The sequence below is a fragment of the Chiloscyllium plagiosum genome, chromosome 7 (genome assembly GCF_004010195.1).
Source record: "Chiloscyllium plagiosum isolate BGI_BamShark_2017 chromosome 7, ASM401019v2, whole genome shotgun sequence".
Classification (NCBI taxonomy): domain Eukaryota; kingdom Metazoa; phylum Chordata; class Chondrichthyes; order Orectolobiformes; family Hemiscylliidae; genus Chiloscyllium; species Chiloscyllium plagiosum.
The window spans coordinates 66610413-66637538 of record NC_057716.1 but is presented as its reverse complement, the minus strand read 5'-3'; the positions used below and the strand labels follow the sequence as shown (position 1 = coordinate 66637538).

At 40.2% G+C, this 27126-nt stretch overlaps 1 protein-coding gene across 2 annotated transcripts in view; it reads left to right on the top strand.

Annotated features, from left to right (window-relative positions):
• The first annotated feature begins 4134 nt into the window (after window positions 1-4134).
• Window positions 4135-27126, top strand: part of znf148 (zinc finger protein 148) — a 65721-nt gene continuing 42729 nt past the window's right edge. Inside the window, exons 1-3 of one of the 2 annotated variants that reach the window (XM_043693961.1) lie at window positions 4135-4269; window positions 23957-24024; window positions 25084-25188. The gene's annotated coding sequence lies outside the window, so the exon portion shown is untranslated. The remainder of the gene's footprint in view (window positions 4270-23956; window positions 24025-25083; window positions 25189-27126) is intronic. The other variant, XM_043693962.1, reaches the window with a different exon arrangement.

Below are 27126 nucleotides of genomic sequence, written 5' to 3'. Positions count from 1 at the left end.
AGTGCAGGGTTCCAGGGATGAGTGGGTCTAAATGGGATGCTCTTCATAGGGTTGGTATGGACTTGATAGGTCAAATGTCCTATTTCCACACTGTAGGGATTCTATAGTTACTATATATTGCAAATAGCTGGGGTACAAGCATTGATTCATCTGATACTCTATTAATCATTACTTGCCACTTAGAAAAACACCAGTTTATTCCTACTGTTTCCTTCCTGTCTCTCAACTAGTTCTCTATCCATGTTAGTACACTACCCCCAATCTCTTATATGGGACCTTATTGAAAGTTTTATAAAGTTCCAAGAAAACCACATTGATTGCTTCCCTCTTCCCAATTCTGTGTGAGCTACCTTCTTGAAAAATTTCAGTAGATTTGTTGTGTATGACTTCCTTTTCATAAATCCATGCTGATTCCGTCCAATCCTATCACTGTTTTTCAATGCTTTGCTCCTAAATATTTTATAGCGGGCTCGAGCATTTTCCCTACTATTGATATCAGACTAATTGATCTATAATTCCTGTTTTCTGTCTACCTCCTTGTTTAACTAATGGAGTTACATTAGCTATACTCCAAACAATGGGAGTTGTTCCAGAGTCTAGACAATTTTGAAAGATGACCACTAATTTATCCATTATTACGAGAGTTTTAAGTACTTTGTAATGTAGATTATTATCGGCTCCTAGTCCCATCAATTTCCCCAACATCATTTCCATCGTAACTATTAGATTAGGTTAGATTACATTAGAGTGTGGAAACAGGCCCTTCGGCCCAACAAGTCCACACCGACCCGCCGAAGTGCAACCCACCAATACCCCTACATTTAGCCCTTACCTAACACTAAGGGCAATTTAGCATGGCCAATTCACTTGACCTGCACATCTTTGGACTATGGGAGGAAACCGGAGCACCCGGAGGAAATCCACGCAGACACGGGGAGAATGTGCAAACTCCACACAGTCAGTCGCCTGAGGCGGGAATTGAACCCGGGTCTCAGGCGCTGTGAGGCAGCAGTACTAACTTAGAAAAAGACCGCTAACCACTGTGCCACCGTGCCGCCCACTAATGATTTCCTTCAGTTCCTCCCTCTCACTAAGCACTGTATTCAACGTTTTGGGGATATTATTTGTGTGATTCTTTGTGAATAGAGAATCAAAATATGTAATTAATTGGCCTATATTATTTTGTTTCCATTATAACATTCCCTGTTTCTGACCGTACGAGGCCTGAATTTGTCTTCTCCCATTTTTTCTCTTCACAAACTATAGAAGCTTTTATAATCAGTTTGTATATTCCCTGCAAACAAAAGCAGGAATAAAGGACATAACAAAAAGACACAATGGGAAATAAGTTCCCATAAGTTCCCATTCCTGGTCACCCTGCAGCCATGTTTCTGTAACCTCAACTATATTATATGTGTTTACATCTATTTGAGTAACTAATTCAACCACTTAATTCTGAATGCTCTGGATTTTAAAACACCAAGCCTTAAGACTTGTTTTTTTAAAAATATTTTTAGTCCCATGCAAATTATGTTGCACTGTGGCCCTGTTTGATTTTTACCCTTGAATTCTCTGCCTATCATTTTTCTTTTATCCCATTCTGTCTTTTGTTTTTGCCCTTGCTTCCCTCTCTTCTAGCTCACTGTATAGGTTCCCATTCCCCCTTCCATGTTCATTTAAATCTCCACAACAACATTAGCATATACTTTCCTGAGGGCATCAGTTCCATTCCTGCCCAGGTGTAACCTATCCAAGTGTGTATTGTTCCTACCTCCTTCAGAATAGGTCTCAATATCCAAGGAATCTGAAACTCTCTATCTCCGGCCACATATCCATCTGTTATTTCCATACTGACTAGCATGTGACACTTATAGCAATCCCAAGGTCACAATCTTTCAGGTTCTACTTATTAACTTTCTTCCTTAAAACCCTATCTGTTTTTATATCTATGTTGTTGGTCCTGAAATGTACCAGGACAACTGGCTGTTTTCCCTCCCACTCCAGAATATCCTGTAGCTGCTCTGAGACATCTGTGGCCCTAGCATGCAGGAGGCAACATACCATTATGAAATCTCATTTGTGGCCACATATTTTCCCTTTAGGATTGAATCCCCTATTACTGAAGGGAAAGTAAGATACACTTGTTCTTATGTAAATGCTAAAATATGACATTCTGCCTTTCTACCTCATTGCTGCAAGCCCTAACAGGGGTTTCCGTTCTTTCTGTGTTCTTAACTATAAAAATTTTATAGTTTGCTTGTGAACCAAATTGTGAACCAAAGCAAGATCATACTTGATCTGATTGAGGCCTTAACTCCACTTTTCTGCATGTTGCTGCATAACTCTTGACTCCCTAACAGATCAAAATTGAATAGTTCCATGGATGAGGAGTTTCACTGGAGAAGTTGAGACTGTTGTCCTTGGAGAAGAGAAGATTGAGAAGAGACATTAGAGTGATATTCAATATCATGAGGTGACTGGACAGAGTGGATAGGGAAAAACTGCACTCAAGTAGGAATCACAAATGAGAAGACACAGATTTAAGATAATTTGGAAAACAAGCAATCCCAATATAAGGAAAGAGCTCTGAAAAAGTGCAATTGGACCTGAAACATTGATTCTGTTTTCTTTCCACAGATGTTGCCAGACCTGCTGAGTTTCTCTGGCTATTTCTGTACTATAGAAGTGTTGTACTGGACTCAAAAGATTTTGTCTCTACAGATGCTGCCAAATCTGTTGAGATTTTCCAACAATTTGTTTTTATTTCAGATTTCCACTCCTCACCCCTCCACGTTCTACACTTCAGTGAGAAAAGGTCCCAGCAAACTAGATTCTCTTTATAACTAAAACCCTCCATTCCTGGCAATTCTGGTTAGATTAGATTAGATTAGATTACAGTGTGGCCCTTCAGCCCAACAAGTCCACACCGACCCGCCGAAGCGCAACCCACCCATACCCCTATATTTACCTCATACCTAACACTAAGGACAATTTAGCATGGTCAATTCACCTGACCTGCACATCTTTGGACTGTGGGAGGAAACCGGAGCACCCGGAGGAAACCCACGCAGACACGGTGAGAACGTGCAAAATCCACACAGTCAGTCGCCTGAGGCGGGAATTGAACCCGGGTCTCAGGCGCTGTGAGGCAGCAGTGCTAACCACTGTGCCACCGTGCCGCCCTTTTAAGAACCTTCTCCAGCTTCATAGTATCTTTCCTATGACAGGGGCAACCAGAACTGCACACAGTACTCCAGAAGAGTCCTTGCCAATGTTCTGTACCTCAACATTGTATCCCAATTCCTATAATCAAAGGTCTGAGCAATGAAAGCAACCAAGCTAAATGCCTTCTTAACCACCCTTTCTACATGTATCTCAAACGTCAAAGAATTTTGAACCTGAACCCCTAGGTGTCTGTTCTACAACACTACCCAAGGCCCTATTTTTAATTGTATAAGACCTGCCCTTATTTGTTTTACCAAAATGCAAAAACTCACATTCTTCAAATTAAACTCTATCTGCCACTATACCACCAATTTTGGTGGCATCTGCAAATTTATTAAGCATGTCTTGTATATTCTTATCTAAGTCATTTATATAAATGACAAATAAAGGTGGACCCTGTACCCATCCCTTTTGAACACACTGATAGCAGGCCTCCAGTCAGAGAAACAACCCGCTACCATCACTTTCTATCTCCTGCTGTTAAGCCAATTCTGTATCCAATTGGCAAGCTCACCCTGAATCTCATCCCTGGTGCTGAGAGGCAACAGTGCCAACCAAATTCTTTGTCTTATTTGGTGCTTTAACAAGACACCTTGTTTTTGGCTTTTCTCTTCAGGTGCTGCAGAATTGGTTCTGAAGAAGTCATACCTGGAGTTCAAACATAACTCCCGACACAATGTTGGCAGTCCTGTCGACTTCCTCCTGCACTTTCTGTTTTTAACCCTTGTGATATTGACCAGCGCTATAAAATCTTACATATTTCATTCAAATTGCAGAACGTATACAAAAGATACTCTCTAAAAAGGCTGTTGCATCTCACTGTTAGAATGTTGTAATGGAGGAAGTGTTTCCCAGAGCTCACAGCGCCCAGGAAAAGCCTCTACTCAGAAGGGACATGGAAGCAGAGCAACGCATGCGCAGCTGCCATCTCAGGGCTTTGTGGGTAGCGGCCATCATGAAAGAATCTGAAAACAGAACGAGGGTGTGAGAGAGAATTGGAGAAGAAAAAAAAGTTAAGCGGAGGAAACAGTGCAGCCGGGAAAGGTATGTGGAGAGGAGCGGTGACTAAATTCTTTCAACCGAGTTGAATTTTGAGGATTTTGTACAGCGCTTGGAAATAAACCGACGGGGTAGAGTGCGAAGCAACTGCGCTGCTTGTGTAGTACAGGCCCGAGCTCCCACAAAGGGACCTGGGAGGCTTTCCTCTTCTCTATTTATGTCTGGAAGGGGCAGTGCTGGTCTCTGACTGGATTGTTTGGGACCTGGGAAATGAATGGAGTTTTGTGAATGGGCCTCCCCGCGCTTCACAATGTTACTGCACATTCCAGAGCAGCGATTGGTCTTCCAGGAGCCAGCTACATTTGTTTATGATGTCACAATAAGCATTGTAATGGCCCAGAGCTCGAGCTCGCGATCCCCCGTCAACCTGAGCAACAGCGAATGCTGGAGGACCCAGTTTTCCTTCGTCGATCCCACTGGCAACGAGGCACAACATTAGCTGATCACTCAACCCGGCAGCGAGGAGCATACTGTGCTTTTTTAAAAACATATTTAAACGCATTAAACGGAGCACAGTGCTACGAACGTTCTCACTTCGACCTTAGCTTCCTGTTGAACTGTTAAAATAAAAGATTTACACGTAACAGTTAACTTTAGGGGTTTCAGTACACGTAACTTGAAAACATCCCACATAGTTTTGGTCTCACCTCCGTTGTCGACAGAATGCCTAAACGGATGTGTCTGCAAAATGCTCTGCAAAGCACAACTGACAGCTAATTTGTCCACATATGTCAGATAGATGGGTAGGTTTCTTTTAGTTGAGAGTGAAATGTTGTTTAGGAGAGTGCCATCTTATCTTTGTTTTCACGGAGACCATAGAATAAATAGATGGGGTCCTTCGTTTTCTTCAAATAATACAACACACTATAGGTAGCAGAAATGTGTTCTCATTTTAACAGCAACTTTCTGATCATCTTGTTAAAATTATTAGACTCAATTGCAACATTGAATCCCATGGGATTAAAGAGATAGTGTCATTGCGTATACAAGGCAATTAAAATTTACTGTGGAGGAGTGTGAAGTGATGCATGATGAATCAGGCAATGCAATATCAACTAAATGGCACAATTTTCACAAGATACAAGAACAGAAATATCAAGGTTTGCAATTGCATTTTTTGGGTGGTAGGGTTTTGATGAGACCATTTAAAAAGCTTATAGGATTGTGTAAGATTTAAGGGATACTTGTATTTATTAATAGAGACATGGAGTGTAAAAGTGAGCAAGTAATGATTGTACTTGTAGAAGTTACTGTTTGGGCTTCTCTCGAGTATTGTGTTCTTTTCTTTATTGGGGCTGAGATGTGAAGGCCTTGAACAAGATTCAGAGGTGATCTATTACAATTGTACCCAAGGTTAAGTAGCTTCGGTAATGTTGAAAGATTGGAGAAGTTGGGATTGTACACTGGAGGAGTTTTGTTAGGTACTGTATTCAAAATCATTGAGTTTTGATGGAATAGATAGTGGTAAACCTTTTACTGGTTTTGTAGCTACCCAGAAGATACCCAGTCAATATTCCAGAAGAGACAGGTTTGATAATATTTGCAAAAGAAGAAAAAAAAAGGTTTTTTTGCTCAGTGAATTTTATTTGAGAATCTAGAAAGCACTGTCTAAATTAATGATGAAAGAAGTTCCAATAGTAATTTAAATGGACGTAATTATGTGTTGGCAAAATCTGAAAGTCTAAGGGGCAAGAGCAGATGTGTAGAATTTATTGAATAGATCTGTCAAAGAGCTGGTGTAGTAGGCATACAGACTGAAAGTCCTCTTTCTGTGCTGTATGATTGATTGAATTTTCACCTAATTGCGATTGAAAGGGTTATACCCAAACCACAGGAGAGGCAATAGTATGAAAAGGGCTCAGCACAGAATTGGAAGGTCAGGAATGTCCTATGTAGTAACATTCATTGCCTTTGGTTATGTAAATGTAACATTAGACAATGGCTTTGTAGCATTTTCCACATTATCTGTTCTTTGTTACTGAAGTAACAAATTACTGTCGAAGAGACTATTTACATAAGTGAATATTTATGAAAAGTGGTAATAGAATCATAGAATCCCTAAAGTGTAGAAAGAGACCATTCAGCCTATTGAATCTGCACCAGTTCTCCAAAGAGCATTTCTCTACCCTGTCTGCATAACCCTGCATTGAGCATAGCTAATCCAGCTAGCCTGCACAACCCTGAACACTACGGGGCAGTTTAGCATAGCCAATCAATGCTAGACAATGTCCTGAATGTGTAATTTTTCAGAAGTCTTGATTCATTTTCATTGTCATTAAATTATTTGCATGGTCAATGTTGAGTTCTCACACACAATTGAAATAAGTAGACTCACTTTAATTGCATACATGTGACAATAAACCTCATTCTTACTCTAAATACTTTGCATTAATATAGAGTCTTACAACCTGGGTAAGACAGGTTTAAGAAACAGTCACTGCCTTAATGTAGGGAAAAGCTAAAAGTAGATTGTGCTTTAGTACAGTCCACAAGGAGTAATGAGATAATTTATAAGGCAGTTTTGTTTTTGATATTATCTGAGGTGTAAATGTTAGCTTATCAGCCAGAATAACATTCCTGCTCTTACTGAATTGTGCCATGGATCATTTTACAGCTACCTGACTGGCCATGTGGGGCCTAGATTTAACATCTTATCTAATTCCAAGTTAATGTATAAATAAAATATCTGCACTGCTGAAATTGACAACTGCGCAACTGCATAAGTCCAAATACAGTACTGCATACACAGTTCTTGTTTCTTTGTACAGTTAGTATGCTATCTGCTAACCTCTTAGTTATACTGTCTATATTTACAGTTAAGTAATACATGTTGTAATGTCTTAGTTTAGTTTTAAAAGTAATTGCCTTTGGAAAAATGTCTAGTTTAAATACTGGCCTTTCAACTGAGATTATAATTTTCATTTACTGTGGGCCACTAGAAGGTAAGTTTGGGCCAGTTGAATCTAGTGCCGACTGCCCAAAACTGCTCCTAATTTGTCATAAATCGTACAATGCCACAAAAGTCTACTGATAGATCATGCATTTAAATGTGCATTTAAGCATATAAAGTATTAGAGAGTGATTGGGAGAGGAATGGTGTCCATCAGAGACTAAAAAGGGGGTTGATAGATGGAGGCAGGGGCATAACTGAGGTGTTGAATGAATATTTTGCATCTGCCTTTACAAAAGTGGAGAGAGCTGCCCATGCCATGGTGATAGAGGAAGAAACTGTCACTAGAAGGGATAAAAATTAATAAGGAGGAAGTCTTGGATAGTTCTTGGCCCTTAAAGTCGATGAAGCTGAATGAATGACTTGCATCCAAGATTTTGAAGGAAGTGAGACTAGAAATTAAAAACAGAAGGATAGAAAACTGGCCATAGTATTTCAGTCTTCCCTGGATTCTAGGGTTGTGCCAGAAGACAGGAGAATTGCCAACATTATGGCCTTGTTCAAAATAGATTGTAAGGATAATTCCAGCAATGATAGACCTGTTTGGTTAACTTTGTACTGGGGAAATGTTTGGACAGTTATTTGTCATAGAATCAGTCACATGGAAAAAGGTGGGTTGATTACAAAGAGACAGCATGGATTTCTAAAGGGGATATCATGTTTAACTAACTTGCTGGAATTTTTTGAAGAGTTAAAGGAAAGGGTTAACAAGGATAAAGCTTTTGACGTGGTACACACACGGATTGCCAGAAGGCATTTGATACAGTCCCTCACAATAGATTTGTGAGGAAGGTTATAGATCATGGTAAAGATGGGATATGGATACAGATTGGCTGAGAGATAGAAAATGGAGAGTAATAGTCAATGGATTTTTTTTCGGGATGGAGGAAGGTTTGTAGTGAAGCATTAGGACCTTTACCTTTCCTGATATATATAAATGATCTGGATTTGGTGTGCACGGGACAATTTCCAAGCTTGCAGGTGACAAAACAGGGGATACAATTCTAAAGGTAGTGCAGGAGCAGCAGGACGTAGCTATATGTGTGCACCTATGATTGAAATAGGCTGTGCAGATGGAAAGAGCAGAAAATAAAGCATGTAAATTCTCCTTTCCTAATAAGGGCAGAGAGTGCAAAAGAAGGAAATTATTTTGAACAATTATTGTTAGACTTCATTGTGCGTGTCACAGAATTGAAAAGATGTGAAGGCATTGGAAAGAGTGCAAAGGTGATTTGTAAGAATACCTTCAGAGTGAGAAGGTACTGATATGAGGACAGATTAAAAAAACAAAGACAGAAATTGCTGGTGAAACTCAGCAGATCTTGGAAGCGGGCAGAGTTAACATTTCAAATCTAATGATTCTTCATCAGAACTGTTGGCAGATTGAAGAGGTTGGGACTGTGCTCTCTGGTGAGAAGGTGGCCGAGAGGAGATCTGATTGAGATTTTCAAACTCTTGAGTGAGCTGAACAGAGTAGACACAGAGAAGTTATTTCCACTTGTAGAAGAAACAAGAAGTGGAGGGAATACAATTAAAATGATGTGCAAATAAAACAAGTGTGATGTGAGAAAAAAAGAGTTCTCACACAGCGAGTTGTTAGGATATGGAACATACTGCCTGGTAATGTGGTAGAGTAAGCTTCAACTGAGGCATTCAAAAGGAGATTGAATGGCATTTTGGATTGTAATGGTTTTGGAGCGATATGGGGAAAAACCGGAGATTGACACACTGTAATGGAGCTACGACAGGCACAATGGGCTAAATGGACACATTAAACACCATAATAATATGATTCTGTGGAAAAAAAACAATAGATACTGGAAACTGTTACTACTAGAACGGTAACTAAATTAATTATCCAAATTCAAATTCAGCAATGTAAATAAAATGTCAAAGGAGGACTTTTTGTCCTCTGAATTGAATTATCATATTACTTTAATTGCTTTAATTGAACAGGTTTGAGGAGTTGCTGTAATTACCATAGTATAGCAGGGGCATTCTTGGGGCATAGAGAAGGGAACATTGCTCAGCGTGTGATTGTTTCTTCTTTACTTGCTCTGTGAGCTCTTGATATTGACATGAGTTGCCTGGATCCATTTGGTGGCATTGCCATACTTTACTTTGAACACAAAAGGTATGCAGCCACTTGTAATTATTGTTTACTTCAAAAAGAAGTTAGAAGAAGACTTGTAGGTGGCAGGGTGGCACAGTGGTTAGCACTGCTGCCTCACAGTGCCAGAGACCTGGGTTCAATTCCCGCCTCAGGCAACTGTCTGTGTGGAGTTTGCACATTCTCCCCGTGTCTGTGTGGGTTTCCTCCAGTTGCTCCGGTTTCCTCCCACAGTCCAAAAATGTGCAGGTTAGGTGAATTGGCCATGCTAAATTGCCCGTAGTGTTAGGTGAAGGGGTAAGTAATCTAATCTAAAAAAAACTAATCTAATCTAAATAACACCTTTTGTGATGATTGGATGTCTAAAAGTGCTTTACAGCAAATTAAGCAGTTTCAAAGGATAATTCTAAATTATTGTTAGAATTTAGGCAACATGTGATCTTCATCAGGATAATACTTGTTCAATACTAAGCTCGAATGCCATCCTTGAATTATGCTCTCAAGTCTAGAGGATGTCTTGGACCTACAACCTTTTAACTTGGATATACAAATATGGAATCATGCTATACATTTACCTTTAAATATAAATAATAAAACTGATTGGATGTAGCTACCTTGTTGTTGGTAGCAGATGTTGTTGATGACTGTCTGTTTCTTTAGTAGCTTGGTGGATAAATTACTTGTGATTTTGTACAAACTGACAAAGTTCCTTTTTCAGTCTTTTGTCTGATTAAAGTCTGCTGAGCTTGGGTAAGTAATTATTGGGTTGCAGAGTTAACCTTTTGAGCAAATCAATGGAGTTTGCAGTTTTGATGTTGTCTTTTAATGCAAATGGGAAGAGTGTGGGCATTGGCTGAGAGAATTGTACTGAGCTGTAATTCTGACAGTAAGTTGTTAGATTGTAATAAGACCATAAGAAACAGGAGTAGGCCATTCAGCCCTGGGAGCCTGCTGTGTGATTTAGTAGGATTGTGGCAGATTGACTCCGGCCCTTTCCTCGTAACACTTGATTTCCTTTAGTGATCAAGAATCTATCTTACTCGGCCTTAAATATACACAAGGACTCTGCCCACACAGCTGTCTGTGGCATGGAGTTCCAAGAACTTCCAGCCCCTAAGAGAAGAAAATCCACCTCCTCTCAGTCGTAAATTGGTACCTCTTTATTCTGAGACTATTCTGTCTGGTCATAGACTCTTCCATGAGGTGAAACTTCCTCTCAGCATTTACCCTGTCAGGCTCCTTTGGAAACCAATACGTTTCAATGAGATCATTCTTCTGAACTCCAGTGAGTAGAGCACCGACCTGTTTAGCCTTTGCTCATAAGACAGTCCCTCCATACCAAGGGTTATCTTAGTGAATGTTCTCTGAGCTGCCTCCAATGAAATGAAATCTCCCTTTAAATAAGACGACTAAATCCATCAGTATTCCAGATATGATCTCACTAGCACCTTGTACAGTTGTAGGTAGACTTCCCCCTTCTTTTATATTTGGAAACCATAATCTAATCAAGCAGTGTGGCTTCATGAAAGGGAAATTATGTTTGCTAATTTATTAGAGTTGTTTTTTAAGGAAGTCTCAATCAGAGTAGATAGAGGGGAACTGGTAGATGCACTATATTAGGACTTCTAGAGGTGTTCAACAAGATATCTCACAAAAAGTTACGTTGTAAGATAAGAGCCCACAGTATTGGAGGTAGTCTGTCAGCATGATAGTGAATTGGCTCATGGGCAGGAAATAGCAAATGGGGATAAGGGGTTCTTTTTCAAGTCGAAGAGAGAGGTCAAAATGAACACCTTAGAAAATGAATCTGGAGAGAGTGTTGTGGGGAATTAGGAAATTGTGGGAGGAGTTAAACAGATATTTTGCATCACTCTTTAAAGTGGAAGATACTTTGAAAATTCCATTCATACTAAAGAATACAGAGAGGAATTATTACCTTTTTGGTTCTGCTTTCTAATTTAGTACAGATCATATTCCGTCAGCAGAATCTCTTTCCTCTTTCTACTGATATTGTTGGTACTTGCGTGGACCACGAAATCTGGAACTTTTCCCTCCCAGCCCAAATTCCTCTGCAGCCCAGATGAGATATCCTGAACCCGGTCACCAGGCCGGCAACACAGCTTTTAGGGCGCTCAATCCTGGCCAGAGAGAACACTGTCTATTTCTCTTACTGTACTATCCCTGACTACGACTGCATTTCTACCCCCACCCAATTGAAAGGCTCCCTGTACCATGGTGCTTGGTCAGTTTGCTCAGTCTCCCTAAAGCTGCTGCTGTCATCCACGAAGGGAGCAAAAGTCTCAAACCGTTTAGACAAGCTCAAGGGCTGAGGCTCCTTCAACACTACACCCTGTATACCTCTACCTGCCTCCCTTGTAGTCATATCCACCTACCCCTGGCCCTGACATAATTCATGATAGCTAATCTAAGGAGTGTGACTATGTTTTGAAACATAGTGTCTCGGTAACTCTTCCCTCTCCCTAATATGTTGCAGTGTTTAACTCTCAGACTCCAGGTCAACAACTCTGAACTGGAGTTCCTCAAGCAGCCCGCACTTGCTACCAATGTTGTCACTATGAACCACAATGGGGTCCACCAGCTCCCACACCATACAGGTACAGCACATCACCTGACCCTGCATCTCTATTTTATTTGCATCTCCATTGTATTTACTTGGTTCTTAATTTTTTTTAAAAAAAAGAAACCTCCTGGTCGTTCAGTTTGTAACCTGTAAGTTTTTCCTTAATTACCTTCAATCTGAAAGTAACCTCTAAATAGATAGTCAAAGTAGCAGCTGTTACCGAACACTGTCCTTACGGCTTTCAGATGATGTCACTTTGTTTTGTGCTGGGTCCTTGATCCTGGGCTCCAATTAATCCCGTTTCAAAAATAAATCTACAAACAATGAACCAGAAAAAACAAGCAAAACGCACATCTTCAGCTCTGCACTGAATTCCCATCTGATCCAAAATCTCTGGACTATATCCTCACATGGGCTGTGTCTCACTCTCAATGTGATCTCTCCTTCCTGGTCGTGCAAAGCTTTCTGATGGCTTGTTGAATAAACTGCTGTTGCCCATTGTATCTCTGCATAAACTAGAAGCATAGAATCCCTACAGTGCAGAAGCAGGCCATTCGGCCCATTGAGCCTGCGCTGCCCCCCCTGAAGAGTATCCACCCAGCACACCTCCTATCCCTGTAACCCTGTTTTTCCCATAGTTAACCCACCTAACCTGCACATCTCTGAACACTACGGGGCAATTTAGCATGGCCAATCTATCTAACTTGCATATCTTTGGACTGTGGGAGGAAACCAGAGCGCCTGGAGCAACATTGCCATGTGGGAGAAGTTGTAGTGAGACTGGACCTTAACATGAACCGCTGGAATGAAATGAAAGTTACAAAGTGGGAAACAACATTTTTAATTGTATAAACTAAATTAAGTGGGTTGTTTCTTCAGCAGGATACCATTGCCTGCTATGTTTCATGAAATACAGAGGCTTGACTACCAGACAAAAAGCATTAAATGCCCCAGGAGAAGAAAGATGACTAAGCGACATTTCAACACCAGAGCCAACAAGAGTGTTGAAGAGGCCATTTGTTGATTTTTGTTTTGGTAAATAGCCAGTTAAGAAATGTCTATCATATATTTTTGGTTTATAGTTTTGTAAAATTCCCCCCCATGACTAAAGTACTGACTTTCCCCACTTCTCATGCCCTTCTCCCTCATGTAGAATCATCAAACTGTTACAGCACAGAAGCAGACCAGTCAGCCCATTATGATCATACCAGGTTTCTGTAAGAGCAACTCAGCTAGCCCAACATCACTGCCTTTTCTCCATAGTCTGCAAAGCTCTTCTTCTGTACAATTATATAATTCCCTTTTGAAAGCCACTGTTACCACCACGCTCTCAGGCAGTGCTTTGTGGATCTGGCCACTCACTGTGGAAAGACCTTTCCTCAGCTCACCTCTGGTATTTAGAGCTCACCTGTAGTTTATGTGCCAGTAACCTTATGTCAGTGTCATATGATCCTCAACCCTGCCACCAATGTGAACAGTTTCTCCCTGTCTACTCTGTGCAAATCCTTGTGATTTAGAACACCCCTACATTTAACCACAACCCACAACTTCCCTTCTCCAAGTAGAATGGACCCTAGTTTTGCCAATCTGTCTCCAGCTGAGACCAAAACAGTGAGGTTCACGAATGTACATCATTGCTTTTGTACTGTGCTTGTATTTTCAATGCCTGTAATCACATTAGTACTTATTAACAGGACTGTAACATTGTGGTTCTCCGGGCATAATGGTGCAGGACTTATGGAAATATGTAGTGTCAAGATGCTGACTTGTGGCAGACTCCTCCTGTTTGACTATGTCTAAGCTGTATATGAGTTGGTCCCCTCATGAGTAAATTGTCATAGATATCCAGAGAATTGGCTGTTCATGTTGCTGTTGGTGCTTGGGGGGGAAAGTTATCCAACTGCACCACCATCCGACTTCCTCTTGACGTATTGGATTTTGCACGTTTGGTGTAGATGCTGTTTATTTTGCTGAACCAAATTTCTTTCTTGCATATGGGCCTGTGGTTGCCGTGTTTTCCCAAGAGAGGTGGTCTGCAATGCTGAAGTTTGTATGGTTCTTTTTGTTAGGGTGATCTTATCACTTGTGCTGACTGCCATAAATGCTGTTTGCTCAGTGATAGTTCCACGTCGAAAAATTATTTGGAACCTTTGTAATTGCCCATGTGGAAGACATGACCTCTTCATCTAAAATACCTTTTTCTCTTATCTCAATTTTGGACGTTATGTTTGCTTACTAAATATGAATTAAGTAAACTAAGAACTGCAAAGCTTATGATTAGATTAGATTCCCTATAGTATGGGAACAGGCCCTTTGGCCCAATAAGTCTACACCAGCCCTCCGAAGAGTAACCCACCCAGACCCACTTCCCTAACCCTACACTCACCCCTGATTAATGCACCTAACACTGTGGGCAATTTAGCATGGCCAAATCATCTGACCTGTACATCTTTGGATTGTGGGAGGAAACCGGAGCACCCGAGGAAACCCACGCAGACACGGGGACAATGTGCAATCTCCACACAGACAATTGCCTGAGGCTGGAATCAAACCCAGGTCCCTGGCGCTGTGAGGTAGAAGTGCTAACCACTGAGCCACCATGCCGCCCAATTCAATTTATGTTTGAATAAATTGAGGAAGAGCTGGTTCTTTTGCAGTTAAGAATTGATCTGAAAATGTTGTGTAAATGGAAAGTGAATACATGCGATAATATTGCTATGATTTTAAAGCACATAGTGACAAATGTAGCGGTTTTATTTCGAGTTATGGAGATTTTGTAGTTAAGTGATGTGCTTATCAAAAATAAGCAAAAAAACAGTCTTCCTGTTATCAAGTAACCAGAACATAAATTGCAAAAGAAGTGGTTCATTCAGTTTCGTTCCTTGTATTAGTGTTGGAAAAGAAAGTACTGATTATTATACCTTCTGCTTCCTGCAGTTCATCCTGTAGTTGGTACATACTGCTGCTACTGTATATTGGTGGAGGAGGAAATGAATTTTTGTGGATGATCAATCAAATGGGCTGCTTTGTCCTGGAAGGTGTCAAGCTTCTTGAGTATTTTTGGAACACTCATTCAGGCAAGTGGGGAGTACTTAATCACGAAGGACAAAGTATATGACTGCTAGTGGAGACATTGGTTGAAAAATTCCAGAACTCTTTGAGGATTCCAGAGAATCGGAAGTGCAATAGTGTAACAGCCCTGTTCAAGAAGGGAGGGAGTCAGAAATCAGGAAACTAGGCCAGTTAGCCTAACTTCTGTCGCTGGCAAAATGCTGAAGCCCATTGTTATGGAAAAGTTAGCAGGACATTTAACAAAACAGCGCAATTCAACTGAGTCAGTATAGTTTAGTGAAGGGAAAGTCATGTTCGATAAATTTGGTAGAGTTCTTTGTGGATATAACAAGCAGAGGAGAACTGATGGATGTAATGTATTTGGAATTCCAGTACGCATTTGAAAAGGTATCTTACAAAAGGTTATTTCACAAGACAGGGATAATGTATTAATATGGATTGGGAATTGGTTAACACACCGAGTCAGGATTATGAGTCTTTTTCAGATTGAAAAGACGGAACTACTGGAGTGCCACAAGAGTCTGTCCTTTTTATCACCTACGTTAATGACTTGGAGCATGACAGTATGTGTAATGTATCCTCTTATTCTGGTAATAGCAAATTAGGTGGTAAGGCATGTTGTGATGAAGACATATAAGATTTCTACAGTGGATATAGATAGGTTGAGTGAGTTGGCAAAAACATGATAGAGTTTAATGTAGGAAATTGCGAGGTCATGAACTTTGGTAGGAAGAATCTAAAGGCAGACTATTATTTCAATGGAGAGAGACTCCAAAAAGGTGCAGCACATTGGGATCTAGGTGTTCTTGCGCATGAAACACAAAATGTTAGCGTACAGGTGTATCAAGTAATTAAAGTGCAATTTTAGCTTTTTATTGTGAGGGAATTGGAGTTTAAAAATAATGAAGCCTTGTTACAGCTGCACAGGGTGTTGGTGAGGGGGCATCTGATTTTAGAATAGACCAGGTCATTCTGTTATAACTTGGGTTTCATCAACGCAAATTTACTGTAATGCGATTGACAAATTGTGGGGCACTGTTTCAACAGTGCAAACTTTTTTAAAATGTGTGTTGGCTGTAATGTGATTATGGCACCAACACTTTAAGCATTGTTTCTAAAGCACATTTTTTTCTATAACGGGGTTGCATAAAAACACACCCATCACAAGAACAGTTATAGAAGAACTGACTGTATTGGTATTGTAGACAGTTCAAAAGATATTCACAAAGCTTATTCCTACGATGAAGGACTTGACTAAAGAATGGCTAAACAGGAACTCTTTATTCATTAGAGTTTAGAAGAATGAGGGCTGATCATATTGAAACACGCAGGATTCTGAGGGTTTTTGACAGAATGGCTGTTTAGAAGATGTTCCCACTCGTGGGGAACCTTGAATCATGGGCGGCACGGTGGCACAGTGGTTAGCACTGCTGCCTCACAGCGTCAGAGACCCGGGTTCAATTCCCGCCTCAGGCGACTGACTGTGTGGAGTTTGCACGTTCTCCCCGTGTCTGCGTGGGTTTCCTCCGGGAGCTCCGGTTTCCTCCCACAGTCACAAAAGATGTGCAGGTTAGGTGAATTGGCCATGCTAAATTGCCCGTAGTGTTAGGTAAGGGGTAAATGTAAGGGTATGGGTGGGTCGCGCTTCGGCGGGGCGGTGTGGACTTGTTGGGCCGAAGGGCCTGTTTCCACACTGTAAGTAATCTAATCTAATCTAATCTAATTAGCAGACATAGTTGCAGAATATGGGGCATTTATTTAAAGCTGAGATGTGAATTTCTTCTCCCAGAGGGTCTCAAATTCTTCTGTGAAGGCTGGGTCTGTGGAAGTATTTAAAAATGTGGATGGCTTTTTGAAATATGAAGGTGTTGAAGGTAATGAACAGTTGATACAAAAGCAGAGTTGAGACCTGTAGCAGATCAGCCATGATCTCATAGGATGGCATGGATGTCTTGAGGGGCTGAATGGCCTACTTCTGCTATCACTTTCTTGGGTCGAATCCCTACAGTGTGGAAACAGGCCATTTGGCCCAGCAAGTCCACATTGACCCTCCGAAGGGTATCCCACCCATTCCCCTATTCTATTACTCTATATTTCCCCTGAATGATGCACCTAACCTACTCATCCCTGGACAGTATGGACAATACAGCATGGCCAATTCACCTGACCTACTAATCTTTGGACTGTGGGAAGAAACCGGAGCATCCGGAAGAAACCCACCCAGACACAGGGAGTATGTGCAAACACCATACAGATAGTTGCCCAAGGCAGGAATCGAACCCGGGCTTCTTGCGCTGTGAGGTAGCAGTGCTAACCACTGAGCCACCATGTTGCCCCAAAAGGGTGGCTGTGGAGGGTTGCGCTTTCACTGGAAAGTCAGGAGTGAGTTATTTGCTACAGGATTCCTAGCCTCTCACCTGCTCCTGTAACCACAGTATTTATATTGGTAATCCAGTTCAGTTTCTTGTAATTAGTAATCCCTAAGATGTTGTTTTTGCATTCTTCTGTCTGCACTGGATTTCAAATTGCTGGCAAAGATATAACTATGGACTTTTGTATTTTGGCATTTGTTAAAAAAACAAAGGAATTAAAATGAAAGCCAACACAACAATCACCAAATTACTAGCTCACTGAATGAATTTAAATGAATTCAAGGCTTTTTTTTTGGTAATTTACCTGGAATAATGAGCAGAAGGCACGACCCTTCCTTTTCCCCAACTCTGTCTCTGATCATAAAGCTTTCCTGGTATCTTAGTGGGTAATTCCCCAGTGTGATGCGAATCAGCAAGATCTTGGGATGGTTCACAATAACCAATCTCTGAGCGAGTTTTGAGAAGATTTGTAGCTCAGGTTGAGGCTCTGGATATAAGTTTACTCGATGCGCTGGAAGGTTCATTTCCAGACGTTTTGTCACCCTACATGTAACATCTTCAGCGGGCCTCTGGGAGAAGCACTGCTGATAATTCCTGCTTTCTATTTATATGTTTGGGTTTCTTTGGGTTGGTGATATCATTTCCTATTGTGACATCATTTCCTATGGTGTTTTCCTGTAGATGCTGGTTTGAAGTTCCCCATTGGCTGTCGCTCTACTATGACATCTAGGAATGGCAGTTTGTTGTTGTTTTCCTCCTCTTTAGTGAATTTTATGCCAGTAAGGGTATTATTGATGGTCATGAAGTTTCCTCTAATTTGCTTCATTTAGTGATGACAAAGGTGTCATTCATGTAGCGGACCCAAACAACATGTACGTACAAAATATCGAACTACAGAAGCAATCATCCCAACACCCACAAACGAAGCTGCAGCAGAACATTATTTCAACGAGGCAACACACACTGCAGCACAGAGGAACTACGCAGAGCAGAGGAAAATCACCTATGCGGTGTATTCAAAAAGAATGTGTACCCAATGAACACAGTCCGCTGATTTCTCAACAACAAATCCAAACAAGCAGACAAAACACATCCAGAAACCCTAGCCATTCCCCTACATCAAAGACATCTTGGAAATGACTGCCAGACTACTCAGACCCTGTGGCATCATGGTAGCCCACAAGCCCATCAATACGCTAAAACAGCAGCTAATGAACTTGAAAGACCCTATACAGACAACAAGCAAAAACTAATGTCATTTACAAAATACCTTGCAAGAACTGTAACAAACTCTACACTGGACAGAAAACTAGCTACCAGGATCCATGAACATCAACTAGCCACAAAACGACATGACCCTCTCTCACTAGTATCCTTACATACAAATAAGGAAGAACACCACTTTGACTGGGCCAACACATCCATCCTAAGACAAGCCAAACAGAGACACACACGAGAATTCCGAGAAGCATGGCATTCCAACCGGAACTCCATCAACAAACACATTGAGTTAGACCCCCATCTACCACCCCTTAAGAAAAAGAACAGGAAATGAAACGACATCACCGCAGAAAATGACATCACCAACCCAAACAAACCCAAACATATATATAGAAAGCAGGAATTATCAGCAGTGCTTCGCCCGGAGGTCCACTGAAGATGTTACCTAGTAGGGTGACGAAATGATCCTTCCAGCTCAGCGAACAAACCTACATCCAGAACCAATCTCGGCACTGATGAAGTCCATACTTACCCTTGGATAAAGGCTGACAAATATCAAAACTTTCACCAGCGTTTCTTCAAAATTTTGATTTTTGTGCACAACCTGTTCACCTCAATGCACATTATCTTCTAAGCAGTCTGTAGGATCCCTCTTACGTTATGCTTACCTTAGAAGAAACATTGGCTGCCTGTTATTATTTGTTAAACTCAACTGCAGAGTAAGTGTCAAATGAGGACAGGAATAGGTTCATTGTGCTTTTGCCAAGGGAGAAGAAACAACCAGTTATTAATTATTGCCTAAGCAGGTCATGATGCTTTTAAGTTACCAGTTGCAATATATTTATCTACCCTACAGATTGTCCCATCCTTTTGTGAGCTAGTTGAATTGGTAATAAAGATGTTCTGATTAAAAACAACACAACTAAATGAAATACAAGTGCAGTAAACTCTGGCTGATGAGTAATACTGATAACCTGAATGGTGGGATTTCTATGAGATTTCTATGGTCTGTTTAATGATGTTTGGTATTCCATTTGAGCACTGTATAAAAAGGGTCCCCGTGCATCTAAAGTGCTGTCTCCATTATTAACTTGATACTTCTAAAATAAAATCATAATAATACCTCTTTAAAATGTGTGAATGGATTACTTGTACATCATAACTGGACCATAATGATGATTATTGTATTCATGTCACTTTTATATTTGTGTCTTACTCTTCTTACTTTTTGTTGAAGTATTGCTATGCTTCCATCGCTGGGATATTTATAAAGAACTGTAGTTCAAAGCTAGTTGCAAAGCATCTTAACAACCTGAGATTGGGAAATAAAAATGGAAAACTTTCTAATGGTTGAGAAAAAAATGATTTTCTGAGGCAATTGATATCTAGTATCATGACAAATTAGTAAAATCTTTCCAACCTGACTTTGGAATGTTAACTCATGGCACTTGGTAGCAATATTGAGAATATGACACTAGCCGTCTCTAATTTTAACTCCAAAATAATGAGCTTTTAATAGAATCTGTTTTGAAACATTTTATGTTAATAATTTGGGCTTAACTACTTTGTTTTGTAATTTGTAATGGTAGGCAAGAACAAAAACTAGAAAATGTCAGAGATTTATGGGTTTATCAGCATTCCTTAAGTGGAGGGGGAAGGTCTGGTAATTGGATGTGCAGCCTTTCAAGTGAAGGCTGAGAGAAAATGGCATTTTAGTCAATGAGGGGAAAAGAGGAGGGAGGAGGCATGCCAACGTAATTAATTGTTGAAGAGAAAGGCTTAACATGTTTATGTAAACTGTATAACTAGACAAAAGATCACTGTCATTAAAATGGATTATCAGTAAAATGATGCAGGCATAACAGAATAAGGGATGAAAAGATCACAAAGTTCCATATACAATAAAAACATAGAAAAAAAATCCACAGATTTGACATATTAAACATGAAATACAAGTAAGGCATAATGAAAACACTAATCTCTGAGAGAGAGTGAGTGAATCTGCGTTTGTCTTCATTCAGTGCTCTGCTCTGACAAAGGGTCTCCAACACATGGAACGTCAATCCACATCCTCACTATGTGTCTTCGCTTTAATGCTCAAACAGTTTCACTCCTTTCTCTTTATCCTGAATATAGCACTGTCCATTTTGTGGAGTGAGGAGAAAACACTTGCATTAATATAATAACTTTTTTGGATGGTGAAAATATGGTAAGGTGTATTGACATTTCCACTGCAGGCTGTTCTGTGTCTTTTATGTCCCTCAAACAATAATGGAGTGAAAAATAGTAACTATGTATTGGAATAGTTATCACTGAACAGGAAATGCTGGCTCAGACAGGAGGACATTGTGGTGTTTGGTATCTATATTTTATGACCAAAGCATCTTTCACATTGACCTGAAATTGTGATAGTGTAGCATTCTTTGGTTTTGCACAGGGATGCTTGCTTGACATATGTAAATGGGACTTCGGTTGCTTGAATTTGTAATTAAGTGAGAGGTAAGCAATGCCTACTGTGTTAAGATGGGTGTTTCAGTGGCATTGTGGAATGTACAGTTGATGCTGGATTGATATCCCAAATATTTCATTTGGCTGCTTTTGGAATCAAGAAGAATTTCTTGGAAGTAATAACTTCAATACTGGAATAGATTCCATGACAGTGTGAGTTTATATCTTGAGTTTTACATTTGACCAAGTGTCCACAAACTTTCTGGATAGTCACTATAACTGTATTAATAGTTAAAACCTCATTTTTGTTTGAAAGCCCCTTATTAAGTAATCTATCATGACTTAAGTCTAACTGTGAGGTACAATAACTTGTTTAAGGAGTTGTGTTCAGTAATGATCAAAATTGTTTTACTAATGTGACCTTGCACACTTTCATTTGTAAATTCAGCCCTGTAAATGTAAATCCCCTAAGCAGCCTTGAGATACACCTGCAACCTTGCAATTGCCCACAAATACCTTTTACTGAATTTTATAAATGTAAGGTTAAATTTCAGGTGAGTATTTTAGTTTTTATCTTGTTAGCTCTCAGTGCAGGATGAATGTTTACGATAATATTTGTGGATGGATCTCATGTTTTTGTCATAACTGCTTTCTTTATTGTGAGGGGGAAAATAAGACTGTCTTGGGTTTCAAACTTAACACTAAATCTCCTGGTGGTAACCTGCAGCAACCTTATTTGTCAAACTAATTTTCACCTGTTCATTGCTAAATATTTGTGTTAATCTCATTTCTTGTCTGCACTATTTAATGGCCTGCCATTCAGTACGGATTTCATTAACTCTAAAAGCGATGAGACGTTTCTACCCCATTCTGACTTTTCTGTAGGAAATGTTTTCCAATTTTGTTGCCATGCTGGACCTTGATCTTCTATGCTTCATGGCAATTCCCAAGTTCTGGGCTGTCCAGAAGGCAAACCACAAACTGCAGAATGGGGAAGCCCTTTGCAGCCAGAGCCAGACCTCCATCTCTGTCACTCAGCTTCGCACCAGCCCATTCCTAGCAGCAATCATTCACCCCACTAGCAGGTTGCTTGTGCTTGGTGCTGCTGTGGGATTGAGCAGGTAGATGGAGGAGACACCAAAGATGCCATGGGTTTAACAGATGGGTTCAGGTCATTGGGTTTGAGCAGTGGAGCCCAAATCTTCACTGATTATAATGATTTTCAGTCATTGTGGTCATGGGACCCTAGCTGTTGCTGGAAGCTGTTGGATAAAACAGGCTGCAGAGTGAGGAAGTGTTGGGAAGAGAGACCACACTAATTGTCCATGTAGTTGTGTACCTTTGACTTCACTGCCAGCGACAAAGTAGGTAGCTTCATGTATCAGAGAATATGACTGATATAAGGAGGTATTTTCAGTTGTTTTGAATCAATACCGTTTAAATTTTGGGGTTGCAATATTCACAGCCCCACTTGTCCATCCCAGTTTCCAACTCCTTGCTCCCTACCTTCAGCTCGCTGCCCTGCTCCATCACTGTTCCCCAAGCGGGCTGGTGAGTGGAGTGAAGGCTAGAGCACCGAGCACTGGCAACTAGAGTGGAAATTACATGTATGGAGCAAGTGCTCCTTAGAAGTATAACCACCAGTGGCACCACTTATATGCCTGTGGGTGCAGTGAGTGTTGAACTCCGGTTCCAGGCACACATTGATGACATCAATAGCACAGACTTCCTGTCCAAGTATAGTTGAGGAGATACAACAGTTGGGATCCATGTTTGTCAGAGGGAAGTGTTTACAGTATCTCCTCATTCAGAGCAACATCAGCATGTTTACCAGTCTAACGTAGCATACCCCTTCACTATTTAAGTTTGTCAGACATGCTCATCACTTCCTGACTTATCCTCCTTTTGCCTCACAAACAGCTTCCCTCACTTTAGATTTTCCACCAGGAGGTAGCATTTTAAGAACTACAAATAAAGTATCCTCCTTCATACAAATTTCCAATTGATCCAATATTGATATAATTAATTTCGAAGGCAGAAAGATGACCTGACAGCGGCAATTTGTATGCTTCATTTTGGAATATGAGCTTTTAATTGCTTAATGAATCCTTTTTATTCAATCATGGAATGTTGGCATCATTGGCTAAGGATATTAGTGAACTAGATTCTTGTTTTACATCAATTGATAGTGGTTACATGGTCCATTAAAGCAGCTTCTCTTTGAATTCAAATTTCACCAGTTTAAAATATTGTATTACTTAATAATTAGAATCATAGAATGCCTACAGTTCATAAAGAGGTAATTCTACCCATTGACTCTGTGCTGACCCTCCCCACCCTACGCCTGCATTTCCCATAGCTCATCCACCTAGCATGTATATCCCTGGCCACTACGTCACAATTTAGCAATGAATTAAGCAATGTGAAAAACCAAGGAATATGGCCATTTATTCCTTCATGTAATTATTTCAGATGTAAAGACGCCAGAACAATGTGCAAATAGTGAGGAATGAAGATGATTGCCAACTAATGTGTAATGACGTTGCACAATTGCCATCTAATGCAAACTAATCTAAGATAGTACAGGCTAGTGAGTTTTGAGAAGATTTGTAGCTCAGCGAGCAAACTTGCATCCATGGTACAGGCTCTTTCTAAAGAAATTTTACCTTTCATCAATAAAAACGTGAAATGTTGAAAATACCCAGCAGATTAGGCAACATCTGTGAAAAGAAAAAGAGAACATGTAGTAGTCCTCTCCACAGATGCTGCCTGACCTGCTGAGTATGTCCAGTATTTTTAACAGCTTGTGGAGCATCCATTTGGTGTAAATAAAATTATTCAAATGTTTCTTAGATTCTTTTCGAAAACCGTGAAATGGCACAAGTGACTAATTTCTGATTACTCTGTTATGCCGATAGGACTTAACAGACTCGATTGATTATCGTTCTGAGGCACAATGGAAGAAAGTTCACATTACATCACAATGGTATGCAAGATTTTGTTTTGTTAAATATTTTCTATGAATTAGCGAATTGAAAGAATGCTTTTTTATTTAAGTTATGAATTACAAATTATTTTACAATACATATGTGAATGTTTTCAAATGTTAAAACTCAATAAGCAGTAGTTACCTTTATCTGTAGACACCATTCTCCACTGGCCCTCTTCCTCCTACATGCAACCTCCTCCTGACATACTTAGGCACTTTGACCTGATAGCTGTTCTTCAGATATAAGTTTAGGAGATGAATGTCAGCTGGCTGTTGCATTATGAAGCATATTAATGCTTTAAAACAAATGCAAGTTTTCCAGGCGTGGTATTGGAAAATCATCTTTAGTGTTGTATTCGAATTGATCCAGGAATAGGATGGTTGAGAGAGCTGCTCGATGAGAAGACGAAAGTGCAGGGAGAAACTGATTTTAGGCAAGATAGCCAGGGTGAGTGCACAGGCCAAGTTTGAAGTTAAAGCCTTGGTTCAAGGGCGAAGTGGTTAGACATAAAGAGTAGGAGGAAGACTTAGTGATGGGAAGGAATTGGAGTTGCAGATGGCCAAGGGTGAGAAAATGGTGAACTTTAAGTTCAACATGGCACCACACTGGGACTACACAGTAAGGTATCAAGTTTAAACAGTGTACTGCTACCTGATGTGCTGAGCATTTTTAGCCTTTTTGTTTATATCCCAAGCCACGGGCACGGGCACTTCCCTCGTGTTCTCAGACTATTAGGCTTTGCAATTTGACAGGAATCTGACATTAAGTTACTGTCACCTTTACACTGAGGTCTTACAGCAATCATGATTTTTTAAAACATCAGTTCTATATTGGAAGGATGCTAATGTGAGGTCATCAAAGAGAAAAAAACATGTTTTAGACATCAGCACTGATGTTTTGCATAGAGCACACAATTTGCTAAAAACAAATATTTTTGAAGTATCATATTTGAGTTTTTACAGTTAAAAGGAACTTTGGCTTTTTTGATTTCTGTGTTAATACCATTGTGAAAATTGTGTAAGTTTTCAAATAATGTTTTTCTTCACTGGCTGCAGTGCACTCATTGATCATTTGGGCTGTGGTTTACAGAACTGATGATGCTTTAGGAACCCACAGTAACGTAACACATCTCAGAATGTGTTAACTTGGTTTGCAAAAAGGTGAGAAAATATTGCAACATTGTGTTCAGTTAATGTAGCTATACATATGATACTTGGAATTCCTGACTACCTAAATACTTGTTTGTTTTTAGTAGTTATCCGGATTTGAATACTTTAAACATTTTTGGTTGTTTTTGTGTGCTTCTGTTAAAATTGTTATCAATAACTCTTATGGTATTAACTATGATGGTTGATAGTTGAATAAGAACTTGACATGAGAGAAGGAGGAAAATTATGTTTTGGAACTAAAGAATTTTTGTTTTGTTCTTATGCTCCAAGTTCCCTGTTCAGGATCCATTGCTTGTTTGGGGCTCTCTTACAGGAAAAGCCTTTGGTCTGAAGCAGCATCATACCAGACTCAAAACGTTAACTCTGTTTTTCTGTCCACAGATGCTGCCAGACTTATTGAGTTTCTCCATCATTCTCTGTGTTTGCTTGGACTCTTTATTGGATTCCATGGATGACAAGCTGGAGATAGTACAGGCTAGTGAGTTTTGAGAAAATTTGTAGCTCAGCGAGCAAACTTACATCCATGGTACAGGCTCTTTCTAAAGAAATTCTGGGTTCTGAACTCAGCAGCTGTGATTGAGATACATACTGATTGCTGCTTTACAATAATTCTGAGCACATAACCCATACTTCTGTCCAAACTTTTGCATCTACCTGTCCGTAATGTGCAACAGTTCAACGATGTTGTGCAGAAGGCCAGTGGAATTTTGAACACCTGAGAACCGAAACTTGTATTCTGTTTATAAAAGATCAAATACAGAGTTAACAGTTTTATTTTTTGGAGCTGTATTGAGCACTGGGAAATTGCTGAGTCTTCTAGCATTCAAATTAGTTTTCTCTGCCTTGCTACAAATTCTGGGTAATCCAAGATGGAGGACGGGAAGAATTTCTGGCTGTAAGAGCTGCTTTTTTTTGAGGTATTTTAGGTGTTGGAGGTGATTTCCTCGAATTCCAGGAGCAGCAATTACTCTTTTATATGCTGTTTCATTGTTTTGGAAATTTGGAAAACAAAAGTCAAAACAACAGCAGTTTAAAAGGGAGAAGAGCAGACAAAGGAAGCACATGGTGAGGACAGTGCAGGAGAGAGAGAGAGAACTTGTACAGTTACCGCCTTTGCTGTTTGAATTCGTGTATCGCTGGACATTGGAGTGCATCTGGGAAAATTCAACAAACAGTGAAATTCACAACTAATCTTGGAGGAACTGTTGGGCAAAGTTCACAGCACAGAATCCGATAAGTTGATTGTTGTTTTAAATCTGTCCCAAGAGAAAGGCTGCAGTAGTGAGTATAGTGGATTCTTTCTTGATTATATGTTTTTGGAGATAAGTCTCTTGATTAAACTTAAAATATAAACCATTGCTATTAATTTAACCTGGGGCAGTGTTTGTAGCGAAATAAGACGGTGTTATTTTCTGGGTCTGTAGATTGTGAAGGAGCAAAAATGGCCTCTGCAGTGATATGTACTTCTTATCAGATGTGGGAGTTTAAAGCGAGTTTAGGGGTTACTGTGGATTATATCTGCCATAAACGCTGTTGGATTCGAATCTTATCAGATCGAGTGGATCAGCTGGAGAGACAGATAGAAGCGATGAGGAATTTGCAACAGCAACAGCATATGGTGAATGGCAGTTATAGGAAGGGGGGGAAGTCTCAGATACAGTCACATAGATGGGTTAACTCCAGGAAGGGTAAGAGAGGTCGGCACCTAGGGCTGGAGTCTTTTGTGGATAAACCCATTTCAAACAGGTACGCTGTTTTGGAAAATATAGGGGGTGATGGATTCTCAGGGGAACGTAGCACAAACAGCCAGGTTTCTGGTATTGAGACTGGTTCTAATGCAATGAGGGGTACGTCGGCTTCCAAGCGATCAATTGTGTGAGGGGATTCTGTAGTCAGAGGTACAGACAGACGTTTCTGTGGCCAGCAGAA